Genomic DNA, 20,299 nt, shown 5'->3' with positions numbered 1-20,299 from the left:
GTGTAAGAGAAGTATCGTTTTATGAAATTTTGTTTCAGTTTTTTGGTGTGTGTGTGTGTGTGTGTGTGTGTGTGTGTGTGTGTGTTTGTGTTTGTACTGGGCCTTGATAAAATTTATTTCCTACTGTGAACCGTGGTCTAAAAAGACTGCACCTCAAGAGTCAAAGCTCTGTGTTTGAGATCAGCACAGTCACTGACTTTGGCCCATGTGACTCGCACAAAGGCACTTGACTTTTCAGAAACTCTTGTCACCATTAGGAAAATGTGAATGACACTCCCTGTCCCAGCTCTTTACCTAAGATAATATACGTGAAAGTGCTTTGCAAACTAAAAATTCCAAATAAGAATAATCCGTTATCATTAGGGGAAGTCACTCAGACACCTGCTCAGAAGAGATGAGTTGAGATCTGGATTTTGTAGAAGGTGATGATGATAACGATGCTTGTGGCGGCTCACACTTAGGCGGTGCTTTTGCTATGTGCCTGGCACTGATCTGTAAGGGGGCAGAATATGGACTGTGGGTGACAGCACATTGAGACCAAGCTAGGTAACAAGAAAGCCTGGTTGCTGGGCCAGCAGCATGTGACAAGTCACACCAAACAGAATGGTAAGGTTGGGTACTGAGTGCCCGTTGGCACAGGGACAGCTGATCTGGAGTATGAACTGCATTTGGGTGCCCCCGAAGTCCCCAGCAGAGGTGTGCTGAAATGGCCCATGGGGTTCATTTCCTGCAGGAGACAGAAGAGTAGCAGCCTCTTCCTGGAGCATGGTGTATCCCTCAGCAAGTGGGGGAGGAACTGGTGGATGGGAATCTACCCTTACCCAGAGTCAGTGCTGAGATGTACCGGCCTCTCCTGTCCTCAGAGAAACCAGAGGCATCGTTCCAGGCAGGTGGGCCCACCTGTGTCCCAGCAGGCACTCTTTCTTTCTGACCAGAGGCCTGAACCCACTTTGGATGGGCCTGTGAAGCTGAAATCCCAGGCCCTCACTGGAAGGTTGATCAGGGAACAATTGAAGACTTGCTGCAGAAAATTGGAGCTGCCAATCTCCAAACAATTGGGATTTTTTTTTTTACACTATGCATTTCATAAATGTATGGGAAGTACTTGGGAATCACAAAGGTCCTATAAGTGCTTCATATAGTAAGTCAAATCCTGTTACAGCAAGTACCAGGGCAATGAAACTTTCTGTGTGACAAAAGCAATTTCCATGTCCCAGTCGATGGCCCGCTTATTTCAAACAGTATTCGATATGCCGACAGTGGTGACAGCTCCCTTCCCTGAGCACTCGGCCGGCTGATTGTCCGCCCTGCTCGCTCTGTAACGCACGTGTGCACCACCTTATACCATTCACCAGTGTTGACGCTTATTATTCTTGCCTTCCCATCTAAAAGAAGGAGATCTCAAGGACAGGGCTGGTCCTGCCCTGAGGACCAGCATGCGTGGACATGAAGCATGCTAGGTCAATGTTTCCTGTTCACCTGCTACACGTATTGTACCAGGTATGAGATGACCATGCCAGGAAGACGCAGGCCCTGCTCTCAAGGGGCTCACAGGCTAGCAGGGGGAGCAGGCAAGTAAGCTACCATCAGGACTTAGTATAAGAGGTCCATCTCACAACAGGCTCAGAGCAGCAGTACATCACCAAAGGGGTCCCAGAAGACTTCCTGGAGGAAGTGACATCTAAAATAAGACTTGAAAGATGAGCGGGAAGTATCCAGGCAGGTGGAGGAGGGGAAGGTCCAGCCAAGGCAACAGTGGGAGCCTGACTAGAGTTCCAGGTAGTCGATTTGGCAAGATGATAACAATAGCTCACTTTTATTGAATATTTGCCATTTCCAGGCGCGAAATAGAGGTTCTGCAGACATTATTTCTTTTAAGCCTCACATCAACACCACCATCCCCATTCTACAGATGAAGAAGCTGAGGCTCTGAAAGGTTAAATATTTTGCTTAATTAATTTGCACAATCTAAGCATTAGCTGTCATTATTACTATCATAACCATCACTATTATTATCTTCAACCTCCAAGGCTAAATTCACCTCTTCTGGTCAATTAGGTTTCTTTTCTAAAAATTATTTTACTGAAGTATAGTTGATTTACAATGTTGTGTTATTTTCTGCTGTACGGCAAAGTGATTCATATATATATATATATACACACACACACACACACACACACACACACACACACATATATATGTATATATATATTCTTTTTCATATTCTTTTCCATTATGGCTCATTATGGGCTATTGAATATAGTTCCCTGTGCTATACAGTAGGACCTTGTTGTTTATCCATTCTGTCTAAAATAGCTTGCATCTGTTTGGTCAATTAGGTTTCTGATTAACCTCACCCAATGACAAGGTCACACTGCTAGTAATGGGATTTGAACCCAGTACTTAACACTCCAGAGGTGAGAGAAAGTCAGGGGCAGAGGGGGGATGGCTCAGTCTGGCCCAGCATGTGCAAGAAGGGGTGAGAGCAGTGAGGTGAGTGGGCCGGTCAGGGGTGGCATGAAGGCCATGGAAAGACAGGCATCTAAGTGGTCCGGGTGGGGAAGGACATGCCAGCCTGAGGTTTCAGAAAGATTCCTCTGGCTTCATTACAAAAGGTGCATTCCATGGGCATAGCTGGAAGTCGGGAGATGTGTCAGAGGCTGTTTTCTCAATCTAAGCAAGAGATGCAGGCTACCTGAATTCAGGTCTCACGTGCACTGAGATGTGAAAGATGAGAGGACATTTTGGGAGGGAGACTAGAGGGGACCCCAGCCCCACAGGCTGGTGGGGAGGAGAAGGGAGCTGGGACAGGCAGGGTGGGGCAGGGAAGGGACCCAGTTACAGAGGCTGGCTCCGGACGATGGGGAGGGTGCAGGAGAGGCAGGAGGGGCTCTGGCGGCGAGGGACATGGCGGGTGTTTGGATGGCGGATGTTTGGATGGTGGGTGATGCTTAGAGCACAGTGGCAATGGCCTGGAGCTTCTGCAGGTGAAGCTCTGCTGCTTGGTCAGGTGGACATAAGGTGCTACCAGGCAGGCTGGTTTCCAAATAGTAGGGAGCCAGAGGGGTAGGTCCAGAAAACAAAGACTAACTGGATCACCATAGGCAGGCAGCGTAGGGAGTGTTAAACGTTGCAACTTTGGACTTTCAGGGGTGCCTGGGATGCTCCATGGGGAAAGGCAAACTGGCCTTATGATGTGTCTAGGCCAGCTGACATCTTTTTTGATGACCAGGGCACCAGTGACTCCATCTGGGTGGGCTGACATGGCCAGTGTCCTTGTCCTGAGTTGTTTCACTTCCTTCGCCAGGGCCCAGCTCAGAGGTGGGGACATGTTGAGTATCTGGCACACATGAAGTCCAGCACCAGCTCCAGTTTACATCCCCAGCCCCAACTTTTGAAGCCGATGGTATTGACACTGTGTAGAGTTGGGAAATCCTAGAAGTGCTCAAGGGGATGATTCTAAAATAGGTAGTGATGCTCCCCAGCCAATATTTTGTGTGTTGCGGGGAGAGAAATATTTCCAGAGGGAGTGACATCAGAACGCAACAAGAAAACTCTAGAGAATTTAGTGCCTTTGCGTCTCTTCTCCCCTCTCATTAGGAGAGAGTGGTGGTGTTTTAAATTCTCTAAAGTGGCTCTTCAGTCAAGGAGGAGTTTATAAAACTCATTTCTGTGTCAGGGAGGACAGTGGGTGACAGGCAGCAGCTGGGCGTGGGGTTGAGAGGGCCAGGAAGGAAGCCGAGGAGGTTGGAGGCCATTGCTGGTGGATAAACAGGGCAGAGTCCTTAACCCCGACGTTAAGCAGAGAAGGCTCCATCACATGCAGCTGAGTGTGGCTAAGAAGCCCGGAGCGAGGAGGCGCTCAGCAGGCTGATGGCTGGCAGGTCCCCACTTCTGGCCTCTCAAGTCGTACCAGGGCCGGCACCAGGTATAGTCACCCCTAGTTCATACAGAGCCACTGCAAGCATTAGGGCAAGCAGAACCCTCTAGGCAGGTGCAGCTCTGCCCTGGATGCAAGGCACAGTTGAATCTTAGCCCCCAAATGGCATACTACAGGGGTGAGATGGAGATGCATCCTGGTGAAGTACTGGAAAGCAGAGCCTGAAAGCAAAACTGGAAGCCATGCAGCCCAAGAGGAATGAAAGCATTTTAAATGAAAAAAAAAAAAAAAAAGTATATTTTAAGATCCAGAAGCAGAGAAGTCTACTGATTAGCCAAGGCCACAGTGGGTCATGGGGCGGGAGATGGGGAAGGCCAGAGTGATCCCTTGCCCCTCTGGGAGCAGGCTGTCACTGGCCAAGTGCTTTGCCATGCATGGTCTCACTAAATCCACATTCATGACAGCTGGTGGAGGGAAAGTTACAGGAGAGGGAGCCACAACTCAGAGGTCTCCTCACTTGCCCAAGTCTCTCAAAAGAAAGGGGGAAAACGAGACTCAAACTCCAGTCATCTGACTTCAAACCCAACCCTTTTCTCAGGCAGCCTCAGTGTGGTAGATTGTCTGCAAAGAGGGCCACCAAAGTGTCTCCCATCCCTGAATACATCCGCCCCTCTCCATCAAAAGGTGAAGTTTATTCCCCCTCCCCTGGACCTGGGCTGGCCCTGAGACTTGCTTTCGCCAATGGAATACATCGATGCCTTCTAGGATCCAGTAGCCATGCAGAGACGTGCTGGCCCGTTGGCTGCCGACAGATCACGCAGCTCAGTGTGGTACGTGGACAGGGAGAAGCCGGGCAGCCCTTCAGCCATGGCAGGTGCCAGATGTGGCAGTGAAGCCATTTTGGATGTTCCAGCCCCAGCTAATTACAGCCTCATGAATGAGCCAACCTGACACTGCATGGAGCAGAAGAGCTGCCCAGCGGAGCCCAGCTATCCCAGAAATTGCTGAAAATAATGTCATGGTTGTTTCCTGCACCGGGCTGGATAACTGAGACACTCAGTTAGTTCCAGCGTCCCTGGGGGTCCTGATATTGGAAGGACTTGCCCAGGCCGCCTTCCTGGCACTGATAACTGAATGACACCAACCAGGATGGATCTATAGCGACTTGGCTGTCACTCATCATCTTCTGGTCTATCTGGAGAGACACTTCTCTAAATCTAGGATTGTGCCTACCCTGCCCCTTCCTCCTCTATGTCCTGTTGCCTACCTCGAGGACAGGGCAGTACTTCGCTTTGCTTTATCTCCAGACTTAGGGACAATTCTCTACAAACAAAGGGTACTTGGTCATGATGTTGGTCCATCAGTCTACCTGTCTCACTGGCTATAGGTTAAATGCCCAGTCAAATTCCACTGATAATCCACTGGAAGTGGCTCTCTAGTGGGTGACTTATATCAGTGGGATAATTCAATTTCATTTTATATTTTGTTATTAGCCAGGAGAGCTTGGTCCAGCTGAAGGGAGCAGGCTTTTGGCTTTTGCTGTACTGGTCTTTGCTCCGTGGAAGCCATCATAGGTAACTCAGAGGTTTCAGAATGGGTCCCCCTCACCCCACCATCTCCTAACTGTCTGTACCTTGTCATACATGCTCTGCCCCTGCTAATAACATGTCGCATAAATTAATTATGAAATGACTCATGTCAATTTCCTTTTCATCAGGGAAGGCAGAAGAACAGGGGACTTGGGGGAGAGAAGAGGACCATAAAAGGAGCCAACTCTTTTCCATGGAGAAAGAACTCCACAGGATCTGGGAACTCCCTGCATTTCTGCACCTCCAACTGCCTCCGTGAGCCTCTGAAGGGAGATTTTTCTGAATAATGGAACATTTTCCTGTTTTAATCAGACGCAATTTTGCAAGCAGTTTTTATGATTTAGCAAGTCCATTAAAACTGGGATTTGTTCTGCTCTGAAACTCGAAAGGGGCTCCACAGAGCATAAACATTGGAAATTACTTGTAGGGAAAGACAATATTAAAATTCCCCAGCCTGGGCCTGTTATCTGAGAAATTCTGTTATCAAGCATCATGCCAGCTACCATCAGAGGCGCTTGAGATATATGCTGCTTCCTCTTTACACACTAGCTGGGGGCACTGGAATTCAGGCAGCAATAAAGGCTGGATGTTGTTATCTTTCAGCTCTTTTGGCATCAGGAGGCAAGTGGGTCTTAAAGGGAACTCACTGGAAGGGCAGGTCACAAAGTGCAAAATCTCAAGGAAGAGGGTGGGTGAGTACATGGCATGAGGGCGAGCCTGGAGATTGCTTTCCTGCCCACAGTGAATGATAGGGTATATTGGCATGTAATTAAGAAGGTCAGTTTATCAATTTAACTTGGAGTCAGTTCTCAGTTATCCATGTACTGACAGACAACTGGGGTCAGATGAAAACTGTAATGAAACTCCTATTTCTCTCTCTCTGCTTCCCATCAAGGCGTTCTCTCCCCATAGAACCAAACAATAGTAGTAGCAAGCGAGTCTTTGGAGAGCATTTCCACTCTCCCAATCAATGCAGGAGCAATAGACGAAATCACAAAAGGCAAAACCTGGCAGATCAAACTACATAAAATTAAGAATTTATGTGAATAACAAACGAAAACACTTTTATAAAAAAACAAAGACTAGGGGGCTTCCCTGGTGGCGCAGTGTTTGAAGGTCCGCCTGCTGATGCAGGGGACACGGGTTCGTGCCCCGGTCCGGGAAGATCCCACGTGCCGCGGAGCGGCTGCGCCCGTGAGCCATGGCCGCTGAGGCTGTGCGTCCGGATCCTGTGCTCCGCAGCGGGAGAGGCCGCAACAGTGAGGGACCTGCGTACCGCAAAAACAACAACAACAAACAAAAAACAACCAGAGACTGAAGAAAAATATTTGCTTCCAAACTTCCAGGCCAACTGTTAATGTTTTCATATAAATAATCGATACATGAATTGAAGGGAACATTCTAAGAGTCAAGATGGGATGGAGGTGGGTGAGGACAACAAACACAGAACAGGTAAAGGATGCGCACAGTAATGACACAACAACAAGGTTTTTAAAAGTGGACTTGTTAGAAAGTGCAACCTCGCTTGTAATTAAAGAAACACGACGATTAGGTGAGGTACTGCTTGGACTTCCTACCAAATGTGGAGGGTTGAACATGTGTTTCTTTCCTTTCCCTTCTGAATCCCCACTAAAATGAAAATAAAGAATAAAAGAAAGGCACAAAGGGCTCACAAGAACCCAAAGAACAGGAGAGGAGACAGCAGCACATAAAGGACATTGACAGATTTCCATAAGACAGAGGGCGGATGGACGAGGGGTGACAGGTAGAGGAAGCCAAAAGTCAGGGTCTGCAGGAGGACTGGCAGGAAGGCTGGGGGTTCACCATGGAGCCCCAAAGGCACTGGAACTAGAGGGCACTCAGGCTCAGGAACAGGCCAGGAAGGACTCAACCGCAGACCAGAGGCTTCATGTGCTGGAGAGAAGGATGTAGCAGGTGGGTCATGGTGGGGTTCAAGGCTGAGGAAGAAAGGGCGGGATGCCCAGCTCGGCAGTGTGGTGGCCAAGACGACCAGGATGCATGCCCAGGACAAAGACCTAGAAAGGCAAATATTCTTTAGGTGCCTAAGTGACCTTTAAGAAAGTAAGAACATTCACCCTGGAGCCAGACGCAAAGAATCTGTCGTAGGAAGCACTGCGAGTGGCGCAGTAGCTGCTACACTATTTTGCCGGCTTTGGCAACCCACGTACATGGGGGTTAGCGCTCATGCGGGGCCCAAGGCCTAGATCTGGGCCTTCTGAGGAGAAGGGTTGGAACTGAGATCTTTGCATAGAGCCTTGAGGCTCAAACTGTTACATTGCCACCAAAGAAAGGGATAGAAAAAAGTCCTCAGCTAGTCCGGAAGGATGACAAAGAAGTTTGTCTCAAACTTAGGTTGTAAAAGAAGGAAGAAGAGGAAAGATGATGACCACCAAAGTCAGAACAATGATTTTCTTTGGAAGGGGAGTGGTTGTGACTAAGAAAGGCATAATAAGGACTTCTGGGTGCTGGAAATAGTCTATTTCTTGAAACAATTGAAGACATAAAAGAAGGAATTGAAAACATAAAAAGTCAGTATGAAAATATGAAAAGGTAGATTTGGCCCCAGAAAAGATCTAGAAATGAAATATGTAGTTATTGAAGTTAAAAATTCAATGGAAAGTTTAAATAATATATTAGACATAATTGAAGAATTAGTGAACAAAAAGGAAATCTTAAATTACTCATAAAGCAACACAGAATATAAAGAAATGGAAAATATTAGGGATTAAGAGACATGCAGACTAGAATGAGAATTTTCATAATATGTCTCATAGTAGTTAAAGGAGGACAGAATAGGGAGACCAGGGAAGAGACAATATTCCAAGAGACAATGACTGAGAATTTGCCAGAATTGGAAATCCTCATATTTGTGAAGAATCTCAAGTAGCACAGATAAAACTAAATGTACACCAAGAAACACTGCTGCGAAACTTCAGAGCACCAAAGCCAAGGAAGATCTTTGAAATAAGCAGAGATAAAAGACATGGATTATCTAAAAGAACATTTGTGCTGACTACAGAAAATAGTATTAGACTATATCTAACGTTCTGAGAGAAAATACCTGTCAACCTTGAAGTTTACTCATAACTAAATAAGTTTTTCGAGATGGTGAAATAAAGATATTTTCAGATATAGAATGATTGAGAGTTTTTAACTATAGAGCTTTGTTGAAAGTACTACTATGGAATAGATGCAAGAAAACATAACAAAAACATAGTAAAAAACATGGTACATATCAGTAAATTGAAACATGACTCAGCTGTTATTTAAAGAAAAAAGACCATGCGTAAAATGATAATGACTAATTGAGGGTATATATAAAAGTGAAATTACAATATGAACCACAGAATATATAATATGGAAAAGGGGTGATAGGAGTTAAAATGAGGCATTCTGAGATCCCTGTTTTATTTGAGAGGAAAACAGAGACACTGATTAAATTCAGATTTTGTGTTACATATAGATACAAAAATGTTTAAGACTACTCTAAAAAGTTGAAATAGAATGTATGACTTCCAAAACTGTCAGCAGAATATGAGCATAATTTTTATTTATTTATTTTTTTTTTTATTTTTATTTTATTTTTTTGTGGTACGTGGGCCTCTCACTGCTGTGGGCTCTCCTGCTGTGGAGCACAGGCTCCGGACGCGCAGGGCCAGCGGCCACGGCCCACGGGCCCAGCTGCTCTGCGGCACGCGGGACCCTCCTGGACCGGGGCACGAACCCGCGTCCCCCGCATCAGCAGGTGGACTCCCAACCACTGCGCCACCAGGGAAGCCCAGAGCATAATTTTTTATAAGCCTTGATTGTTTCAATAGGAGGCAGGGAAGAAGAAAATGAAGCAAATAAAAAGCAGAGTATGGTAGACTGTATTTTCTGAAAATGTCCACAGCAATATTTCTAATCCCACAAGCTCTTCCAGAACCTTGCTAAACTCCCCACCAAGAGATAGAGTCTACTCTTCCTCCCCTTGAACCTGGGAAGGACCTTGTTATTAATATTATCTTGACAAATAAAATGTGGTGGAAGTGATGCTGTGTGGTTTCTGAAGCTAGATCCCATAAGGCGATATGGTTTCCACCTAGCACTCTCTCTTTCAAGATTCTTGCCCTTGGAACTTAGCCACTATATTGTGAGGAACCCCCAGGCATACAGAGTGGCTATGGATAGTTTGTCTGGACCAATAGTCCCAGCTAAGGTCTCAGCAGACAGCCAGCATCAATACCCAGACATGTGAGTGGGCAAGTCTTGAGATGAGTCCCACCTTTAAGTCTTATGGATGAGTCCCCATACATGGAGGAGCTGTGCCCCGTTCAGTTCCTGACCCACAGAATCTGTGAGCATGATAAATGTCTGCTTTATATCACTAAATTTTGGAAAAATTTGTTATACAGACATAGTAACTGAATACAATTTAAGTGAAAGAAGCACAAAATAAAATGGTAGCATAAAATCTAATATATAAATAATCATACGCATGTAAACTGACTAAACTCACTTGTTAAAATAAAGATTGACAGATTGGATTTTAAAAAAATATTTGTGTTGCTTATAAGAGATATATCTTAAAAGAAAGGACACAGAAAAGTTGAACATTAAAAATTGGAAAAAGATACACCAGTCACATACCAATCCAAAGAACGTTGGTGTAGGAGTATTTTGTTGTATATCAGGATAGCTTTTAATTTTAAGAACAGAGATGGACACCATATAATATTAAAAGGAACAACTTGCCAGGAATATATAGAAATTCTAAATTTGCATGAAGCTGATAAGATATCCTGAAAATGTATAAAGTCAAAATTGACAAAATTCCAAGGAGCAATTTACATATCTAAAATCATAATGACTATTGTAACATAGTTCTCAGCAACTGATAGCATAAGCAAACAAAAATGGTTAAGGACAAAAGGTTTGAAAAATATAACCAACAAGATTGAGATGCACCTAACAACTAGAGGAGAATGCACTTCTTTTCAAATACACATTGTACATCTACAAAAATAGACCATGAATGACATCCAAGAACAAATCACAACAAACACCGAGGAACCAATATCATAAAGATCACGTACTCAATCCACAGTGTAATTAAGTTAGAAATACCATTTTAAAGATCTTTTTAGGGACTTTCCTGGTGGTGCAGTGGTTAAGAATCCACCTGCCAATGCAGGCGACACCGGTTTGACCCCTGGTCGGGGAAGATCCCACATGCCGCTGAGCAACTAAGCCCGTGTGACCCAAATACTGAGCCTGCGCTCTACAGCCCACGAGCCACAACTACTGAGCCCGCATGCAACAACTACTGAAGCCTGCACGCCTAGAGCCCGTGCTCGGCAACAAAGAGAAGTCCCCGCAATGAGAAGCCCACGTACCGCAATGAAGAGTAAGCCCTGCTTGCCGCAACTAGAGAAAGCCCGCACAGCAAAAAAGGTCCAATGCAGTCAAAAATAAATAAATTTATATATTAAAAAAAAGGATCTTTTTAGAATATTCCAGGCATAAATTTTAAAACACACTTTGAAATAACTCATGGATCAAAGAAGTAATAATGAAAATTAGAAAACATTTAGATCTAAAAGATAATAAAAATATGACATATCAAAACATGTAAGATACAACTACAGTGGTAATTAGTGGGAAATATATAGCCTCAAATGCTTGAATCATGAAAAATAAAGATTAAAAAGTTAATGAGCTAAGAGTTCAACTCAACAAGTTGAAAAAGGGAGACAGGGTAAACCCAAAAAAGGTAGAAAGAAGAAGATAATAAAGATAAAGACAGAAAATAATGAAATAGAAAACGTTATAAGAGAAGAATTCAATAAAACCAGAATATGGTCCATTGAAAAGACCAATAAAACACACAAACCTCTGGCAGGATTGATGTGAGAGCAAGATGGGGAAGGGCACACAAATAAAAAGTTTTAAGATGGAAAAAGTTATAACCCGATACAACAGAGAATTTTAAAATCATGAGATTAATATGAACATCTTTTTATAAATACACGAAGAACCATAGGTAAAATGCAGTTTTCTAAGAAAAAAAAAGAACTTACTAAAACTTACCCAGAAGAAAATTAAAAATCACAAGGAGCCTATAATCATTAAAGAAATTGAATAAGTAAAAAATTCCCTACATCAGCAACAATAGCTATGACTAACAAAACATCATCCTTGGGTGGTTTTACAGGGAACTTCTACCAAATATACAAGAGACAGAGAAAATGTTCTACATCAGTGCTTCTCAAACTTGAATGTGCGATCAAATCACCTGAATCTTGTTCAGGTGAAGATTTCGATCCAGTCGGTCAAGGGTGGGGCTTGAGATTCCACATTTCTAACAAGCTCCCACATTATGCCAGATATAAAGACTTCTATAAATCACTAAGGTAAAGATAACCCAACAGAAAATTGGGCAAAATTTCTGTACATTGAGTCCACAAAAGAGGAAGCTTGAATGCCAATAAAAAGATGCGCAACTTGATCGTTTTAATCAAAAGCAAACTAAAAGTAAGATATTGTTTCGCACTGACCAGTTTAGCAAATCTGGTTTGCTGACAATATGGACTACCAGCAATATATGCAGCAAGAAAATCCTCTAATGCTGCTGATGGGCGGGAGGATAAATTGCTACATCTACTTTGGAAAGCAATTCGCCGATACACATTAAAGTTGAAGAAGCATATATACTATGACACAGCACACATGACTAGTGAAACTTTTGCACATGTGTTCAAGGAAAAAATTACAAGAATGTTCCGATTAGTACTGTATGTAACAGTGAGAAATTGGAAACAATCTAACTTTTCATTAACAAGAGAATGATTGACTGAACACTATACAGCAGTAAAGCTACAGGTACAACATTGATAGACTTCAAAAAATATTGAAAGAAGTAATTGGAAGGTTAATAGATATACACTGATACCTTTATATAAAAATATAAAACACTGAATGCAATAGCATATATTGTATATCACATATAGGTAGCAAAAGTATAAAAACTTGCAAAGGAGTGAAAAACACCAAAGTCAAAACAATGGTTGCAACTGGGGAGGTAGGGAAATAGGATGAGGTAGGGGTAAATGTCAACTGAATCTATCCCTTTTTTTTTTTAAGGTAGGAAGCAAATATAGCCAAATGTTATGAATGAATGATTTAACAGAACTGAGGAGATAGGAATAAGAATATTTTGACATTATCCCCCTTACTTTCCTGTATGTTGTAATAATGAAGAAGAAGAAGCAGCAGCAGGTGGAGGAGGAGGGGGAGGAGAAAGAAGGCTTATAACAAAAGGAATGAGAGAGGGCATATCAGCAAATGAGAGAGATCTTTAAATGTCTTGAAGACAGCAGATGGTGAAACAGTCACTAATGAAGCTAGAAAAGAGGGGGCTGCTACAGAGAATGCAGCTAACCTGCCCAGGGAAGCAGGATTTGATTTCAGATGTACGGGACATCAGAGAGTAGAGGGGATAGTTGGAACTCAATTATGGAAGCTGATTGAAAATCCATGTACCAAACAGTAACCGCAATCTCCACATTGTGTAGAATTCCTGACAGCCATATTTCTACCCCCAGACCAAAAAAAGAAAAAGAAAAAAGTAAGTTCCTTCTAAAAAGAAATCAATTAACCCTAAAACAAAGATCCTGCTTTATTCTGACACCTAGCTGACTCCCAGGAAAATGGCTGGCTCACCACCCAATCCTCCCAAGACGAAGTCCATCAGTCAGCCAGTCCTACCCATGAATACAAATCTCCTAAGTGGATTTTTATCCTCTCATTCTTATGTATGTAAAGATACCCAAGAATCCCAAATACTTGAGATTTTTAAAAAGCAACAACAACAGAAAAAATGATCCCTGAAGAAGATAATTCAGACAACAGAAGATAATTTAAAACAAACACTAAAAAGATTCAAATCAGATCCTCAGGGAAATTAAGAGACCTTGTGTGCTTTGATTGCTACTTTTTTCATAGCATCCTGTTCTTGAAATTTTATATATACATATATTTTTCCCTAAATTTAAAAAATTTTATAGTTAAGAAGATAAGTTCAAGGAAATATTCCTGAAACAGAATAAAAAGAAACAGAAAATATGAAAGAAAAAATAAGAGACATAGTGGGTCAATTCAGGTGGTCCATCACCTGGTTAAGAGAATCCCAGAAAGAAAATAGAGAAAATAGAGGGAAGAAAAATGTCCAAAACACTACCAATGAATTTCCCAGAATTGAATAGAATATTCAGATTGAATGGCTCTATGGAGTGTTCAAGAAAATGAAGGAAATTAGAGAACGCTAAAGAAAGATGGGGTAGTGAGAACGGTGATACAGGTGGGAGGAGACAGTGACAGGTCATCTACAAAGATCTAGAACCAGGCTAGCATCACTTTTTTCATCTGTAACATTGGATACGTGAAAGAAGACATTGGAGCAAACCTTCAAAGATCTTAAGGAGTATAATTTTCAACCTGGAAATCTAGAATCCTATACCTAATTGGGTACAACAGCAAAACAAATATATTTTCAGGAACACAGGACTGAGATAATTTATCTCTCACTCACTGTTTCTTAGGCATTTACTTGAGGGTGTGCTTCTGAAAAATGGAATAAATCAAGAGATAGGAAGATATGGGCAGAGGAAGGCACTGAATTTAGCCCAAGAAGGCAGTAAAGAACAATCCCAGGACTGATCACTGTCTCGGTCATCCAAAGAGCAACCAGTCCAGACCGGAACAGGAGGACTGAGGTCTTTGGAAAGAGGTTTTCAGGAAAAACAAGAGAGACTTACAGAATGCCTGATGTGATGAAACATTGGAAAATAAAAAAAACATGAGGAATTCTACAAAGGCAAATAAAGCAAGAAAAAAAAGAAAGGAGTTAGAAACTCTAGGGAAAATAAAAAGCTATACAAAAAGATGTGCAACTAATTTGATGAGGCAATAAACAAACTTTCCATAAGAAAGCAATAAACATTATTAATTGATTTTTCCCCCAAAAATAGTAATAGTAGAAGGATGAGGGAAGGGGAGATGAGTGTCATGTAATAAAATAAACACCCAACCACCATCGCAGGTAATCAGTAGATAATGTGTAAAGCACATAAAACCAGATATATCAGAAAAAACGTATTATTTAGAGCTACAAAAGTAATTACCAGAATAAATCAATTGAAAAGATAAAAATGGTGGGCCCTTCGGAGCAGGACTGAAATTGTCGAGAGGGGTAGAACCAAAGACTGCTGTATTTCTTTTATAAGCCTTTTGGTACTTTTGGCTTTTAAATCATTTGTCCTATTTTGATTTTTAAAAGTAGCCTCCTTTTTCAGGCCTTGGCAGGCTTCGAATGCTTCCAGACTAAAGAGATTGCATTCTATTCTGTATGCACAGGAGAGCCATGGGAAGTTTTGGAAGACAGGAGGGACTAATCAGATCTAGACCCTGGTACAGCCAAGTCCATCTTGAAATGGGACTCCCGGGGCTGACTGAATGCACCCAGTGTATCCAATGTACAAACCGACCAAAACCTTACAGCAAAGCAAAACAAAGCCTCTACATTTTTCTAATACAATCTTTTACACTTCAAATAGAATCAAAACAGTTATCATGGGGAAAAGTAGGATTGATTTGAGTGACAAAGGAAAGTTGGGTGGGGTGGTGGCGCATCCTTGTAGTTTTGGTGCTTAGGGTCTCTGAAGTTTCAGTTCCACTCTGGCTCCAAACAGTCCTCTTTATCTCTTGTATTCTAGCCTGTAGTTCCATTAACGAAGCCTAAGATTGTACTGATTATCAAAAGCCCAACCATCATTCTATGGTTCAAGTTGAGCTTGTGGTCAGTAAACATCTCGCGTGTGTCCCCCTCATTCCTCCATTTCATGAGCTGCTATCAAGTCATAATATCAACTGTTCTGTTCTTGCAATTCACTTTTAAACTTAAGTATAGGATTATATGCGCTACTGTAAAAATTACTCCTTGGGTTCTGTTCCATATTATAATCTGGTCGGATAGTTTAAATTTTTGACTCTATCATCTTTCCCTCCCAACTTTAAGTCACTGTCAATCGTACACACATGTTTTCTAGATTTTCGTTCTAAATCACTGATAAACATGCTGAACAGGATTGAGTTAAAAATCGTCCTGAGGTGTGTGCCTGAGACTTCCTTAAAAGTCAAGTTTGGCTAATAGGTTTCCACCGGCATGTCTGCTCTGCCCTTGGCTAAAGGCCGCTTGGAGCCCTCTGCTGAGGATTCTGAAGTTCCATCTGGATTCTGAGAAAAAGAGGGATGCAGTTAATTAGCAATGCCAGCCCGAGGGCTGGGATGAGGACAGTGGTGGTAGAGGTGTCACGAATTGCCATCCCTTCCCCAGAATAGCCTCGGATCCATTAAACTGCATTACTTACATTTGTTGCTCCATCTCCTTGAAGTCCACCTTGCAGTGCTGTCTTCCAGTCCACATTTCTCCACCTTGTGCTTAAGGACGGGAGAGGCTTTGTCCTATATACTGCAGAATCGATACACATGATGTTGGTAGCATTCTCCTTATCTACCAGTCTAATAATCCCATCCAAGGGGAAAATGGTGAATTTGGAATGCTTCATTATTGGTGAACCTGAGGCAGATTTCCTAATGACCACCACTTTTTTCCTAAAATTGGGTGCAACGCGGTAGATTGCCTGTCTCCTGGATGTTTGCCCAGCCTCCAGGAGGTCTCCAGATTTTTAGACAATGTTTCTGACATCCTATTAGAAAGTTTTCAGCGCCAGAGAAGTAAGTCACTTGAACCTGGAGCTGTGAACTGTGAAAGCAATTAACAATTCCCTTAATAGCTCCATAGCTATTGTTTACCATTTTTGTTGCCGTTGTACTCATTATAAAAAGAATGCGTCTCTATTATAGGAAACCTGGAGATTATGGAAAGATGGAAGGAAGAAAAACACCCACTGTCTCAACTTTTTATTTCCTTGATGATTTTTAAGAGCTTGCTTTTATATACTTCTATATAGCTATGACCATAATGTATGTTCAGTGTTTTATTTTGGGTTTTCACATAACATTATATCTGAAGAATTTTTCAAGTCAATATTAATTTTTTATCAGTATAGTTTTTTATAGCTGCATAATATTTCATCTAGGGGATGTATCATGATTTTATTTAACCATTTTTCTACTTCTGTTGGCCACTTAGGCTGTTTCCATCATTTCCCTACTTAAAATGCCCATTCTTTTATGTTTTCATTATTTAATAAACGTAGGTTATGTGTCAGGCTCTATGCTAGATGCTGGAGATGCAAGGATGAGCGGAGCCCTCAGGGGGTAAACAGATAATAGCAATCAAAGGAGAGCACGTGAAAAGGGCAAGGAGGCAGTGGGCATAACCCCTTCCCCCTTAGGGAAGGCTTCATAGTAGAGGGAGGTGAGTGCAGATCATTACAAGCTTTGTAACCCTGGTAAGGAGTTGAGATGTTGAGGTCTCCCAGCCGTGGTCAGAAGCTCCCATGTGGGTTCTAGCTCTGCTCTTATGAGCTGAGTGCCTTTTGGGCAATCACTTAACTCCTGAGTCTCATTTTCTTTTTCTGGGAAGTTAAGGATACTAATTTATCTGCTCCCCGACTTTCAGCATTACGGTGAGAGTCAAAAGGACATAGTTGGGGCTTCCCTGGTGGCGCAGTGGTTGAGAGTCTGCCTGCCAATGCAGGGGACACGGGTTCGAGCCCTGGTGTGGGAAGATGCCACATGCCGTGGAGCAACTGAGCCCGTGAGCCACAGCTACTGAGCCTGCGCGTCTGGAGCCTGTGCTCCGTGGCAAGAGAGGCCGCGATAGTAAGAGGCCCACGCACCGCGATGAAGAATGGCTCCCGCTCTCCGCAACTAGAGAAAGCCCTAGCGCAGAAATAAAGACCCAACACAGCATAAATAAATAAATAAATTTATTTAAAAAAAAAAAAAAAAGGACGTAATTGTTATGAAAGAGTTTTGTCAACCAGAGAACGCCATAAAAAATGGGAAGCACTTGTAGGAGAGGCTGGAGAAATCCTTGTGGAATTGAATCAAATTCTCTCCTTCTCAGAAACCTAGCTGATAATGGGGGTGGGGAGGGGCGAGAAAGGATGAGGTGCAGGTGGGTGCTGTCTGCTCCTCTTGGGCACCTTAGAACAGTGATGAGAGGTTAGAGGAAGCTTGGCCAAAGCAAGGCAGTGAGTTGGAGGAGCTCCTTTCCAGGTGCACCTTCTAGGCACAGGCTCTGCCCTCAACCTCCTTCCCCCAGGTGTCAAAAACAGGCGACACCTCTGGTCTCTCAATTTTCTTTCTGATGTCAGGGTAGATAGAGTGAGAACATAGTTCCTTCAAAGGCTGCCCTTCCTTCTGATCCTCTTCCTACCCTGATAAATTTTCACCGGAAGGTATTTGAGCTCTTCTGTTGTCTCCAGTCCCCAGGGAACCTTGGAGTGACACCTTGGGGGGAGGGGCCACTCCTCTCTCTGCCCCAATGGATCATATGTCACACACACACACACACACACACACACACACACACACACACACCCGGTAAACTTTTTGAAAAACACTTTTCACAAGGCTTTTAATAGGCAGTATCTCATTTGATCCCCACCCCCCATCACCATGAGAGGAGATTAAATGGGATACTATTATCCCCATTTCACATAGAAGGAAACAGGCTCAGAGAGTGGAAACACCCTGCCCAAGAGTAGACAGTTAATAAGCAGTCACCTGACAGGATGCCACAAGTTTTCTTTGCTCTCCTCCAGCCAACATCTGAGCAGGCAGGACTTACAGCCGGGGGCCTCAAGCTGGGATAAAAGGATGCTAGGAGATGAATCCGAGCCCCAGGTCAGCAGCCTCCCCAAGCAGCCTCCTTCTCCTGTTTCCCAGCCACATCTCCCTTGGGATGAAGACCCTCAGGATGATTTCCTAAGTATGAAAATCTTCCTGTGGCAGCCTGGGAAGACTTGCAGGGACCCCAGAAACCCAGGAAGGCCTGGCTCCCCCTCCTCCTGCGTTGGACTTCGCACAGCCCTAGAAGCCAGCCGATGAAAGGGAAACCTTAGGGTATTTGATGTGTTGCAACAGTGTAACAGACTCCCAATTGTCTTGTCAAGATCAAACCCCAAGGCTACATAGGTAATTCCATCCTGAGGAATGTCTCTTGTTTCTTTGTTATGGTTTTCACTTCTAATTTGAGGCAACAGGATAAATAAGCAAACAAAAGGGTTCATGCAAATCTCAGAGTCTTAGGGAAGGGGAAGCCTTGGGCGCTGACATTCCCTGCATTTTTGTCCCTAAGATTTTGGAAGCTATAGTTGTCAGTTGAGGGCCAGATTGCCTTTGTCCAAGACAAAGCCATCCCTGTGGGGTCTGAACTCTGAACAGAAGTATTGGGAGTGTTGGTGGGGTGCTCAACCCCACCTCTGCCTGACTCCCTGATCTGAGTGTCTCCAGCGGTAGGTGAGAGCTCTGGGCCCCATCTGTTCACTTTCCCTTCCCCACAGACACATTGGGAAAGGCACTTATATAGACCGAAAGCCCTGGTGTCCTGTCCAATGCCCCACATTTGAATCCCCTCTATCCCCCTATCAAGCTGTGGATTATTAAAAAAATTACTGTACCCCTCTGTGCTTCAGCATCTATAAAAAAAGCAATCCCTTGTCGATGACTGGATGCATCTTTTGTTGGAACTATTTGTACTGTTGTCATAGAGTTAAGCTGTGGGGGATGCCAGTAAGAAGGTGGAATCTTACCAGGAGAGGGTGGATAGTGCTGCTATCAAAGAAAAAGAGGGTCTTCCTACAAGAAACCTGCAGTTGTGAGGGAGATGTAGCTGCCTGAGATGGGTCTAAATATTGAGAATCATAAGTGTCTTACCTGGGCTCTGCTGGGTGATGATCTTTAAATGGTGTCTACCCCATGGAGGCAAGTCCAGAGATATGGAACTCTTGGGGCCAATGAGGATGGGATAGAGCCTCCGAGCCCTGGCAGGCCAGTCACAGCTGGTAAACCAGATGGCCCAGCTGCATCACTTTCTCTGTGTTTTTCCCCGTTGCTATTCCTTAGCTTCTTGTAAAGTATTATGTGAACCAAGTTTTAACTTTGTCATCCCTATGCCATGGGGAAGAAAGAGGAGAATTCCATTCCTCCCTTGAGGCTGAGTATTAAGAGAAAGCAGGCTAGTGTTAGCAGCATAGAGGAAGATCCCAAAGGGAGGATGACTCTTAGACACAGAGACAAGACACATGGGCCATCCACCAAATGTATCAAGAAATCCCTTCCCATAGCCACTTTGGAGGTTCTTCCTCATACTTTCCTTAAATAAAGATGGTTTTTCTTTATTGTAATAAAATATAATAGAAGACCATTCAGAATGATTTTCTACTTGAACAAAGGGACAGCGGGGGGAAGAGGGGCTAGAGGTAAGGCCCCTGGCAGATACGCTGGTTTTCAAACTTTTATGTCAGCAGTGGAAGCCTCTCTTTCTATAAAAATCTTCTATGGGATACCAAGATCTAAAACTGATAGGAGTGGAGGTGTTCTGGTTGAAGAGGGAGATAAGAAAAGTCTTTCCCCTGTGGACCCTTTCTATTCCTACTCCATCCCAAAGTATCCCTTGAGACACTTCCCCAGAATCTTAGGGCTCCTTGACAAGCATTAATTTTATCCAAATCCCCCATTTATAGATGGGGAAAACTAAGTTCAGAGAGGTGAGGTGACCCACCCAAGGACACATAGCTGGTTAGTATACAAGTGGGAATCCTGCCCAAGGCTTCCAAAGTAGAGCTTCCCAAATGGT

This window comes from Neophocaena asiaeorientalis, unplaced genomic scaffold (genome assembly GCF_003031525.2).
Source record: "Neophocaena asiaeorientalis asiaeorientalis breed wild unplaced genomic scaffold, Neophocaena_asiaeorientalis_V1.1 scaffold737, whole genome shotgun sequence".
NCBI classification, from domain to species: Eukaryota; Metazoa; Chordata; class Mammalia; order Artiodactyla; family Phocoenidae; genus Neophocaena; species Neophocaena asiaeorientalis.
This window is presented reverse-complemented; position numbering follows the sequence as displayed.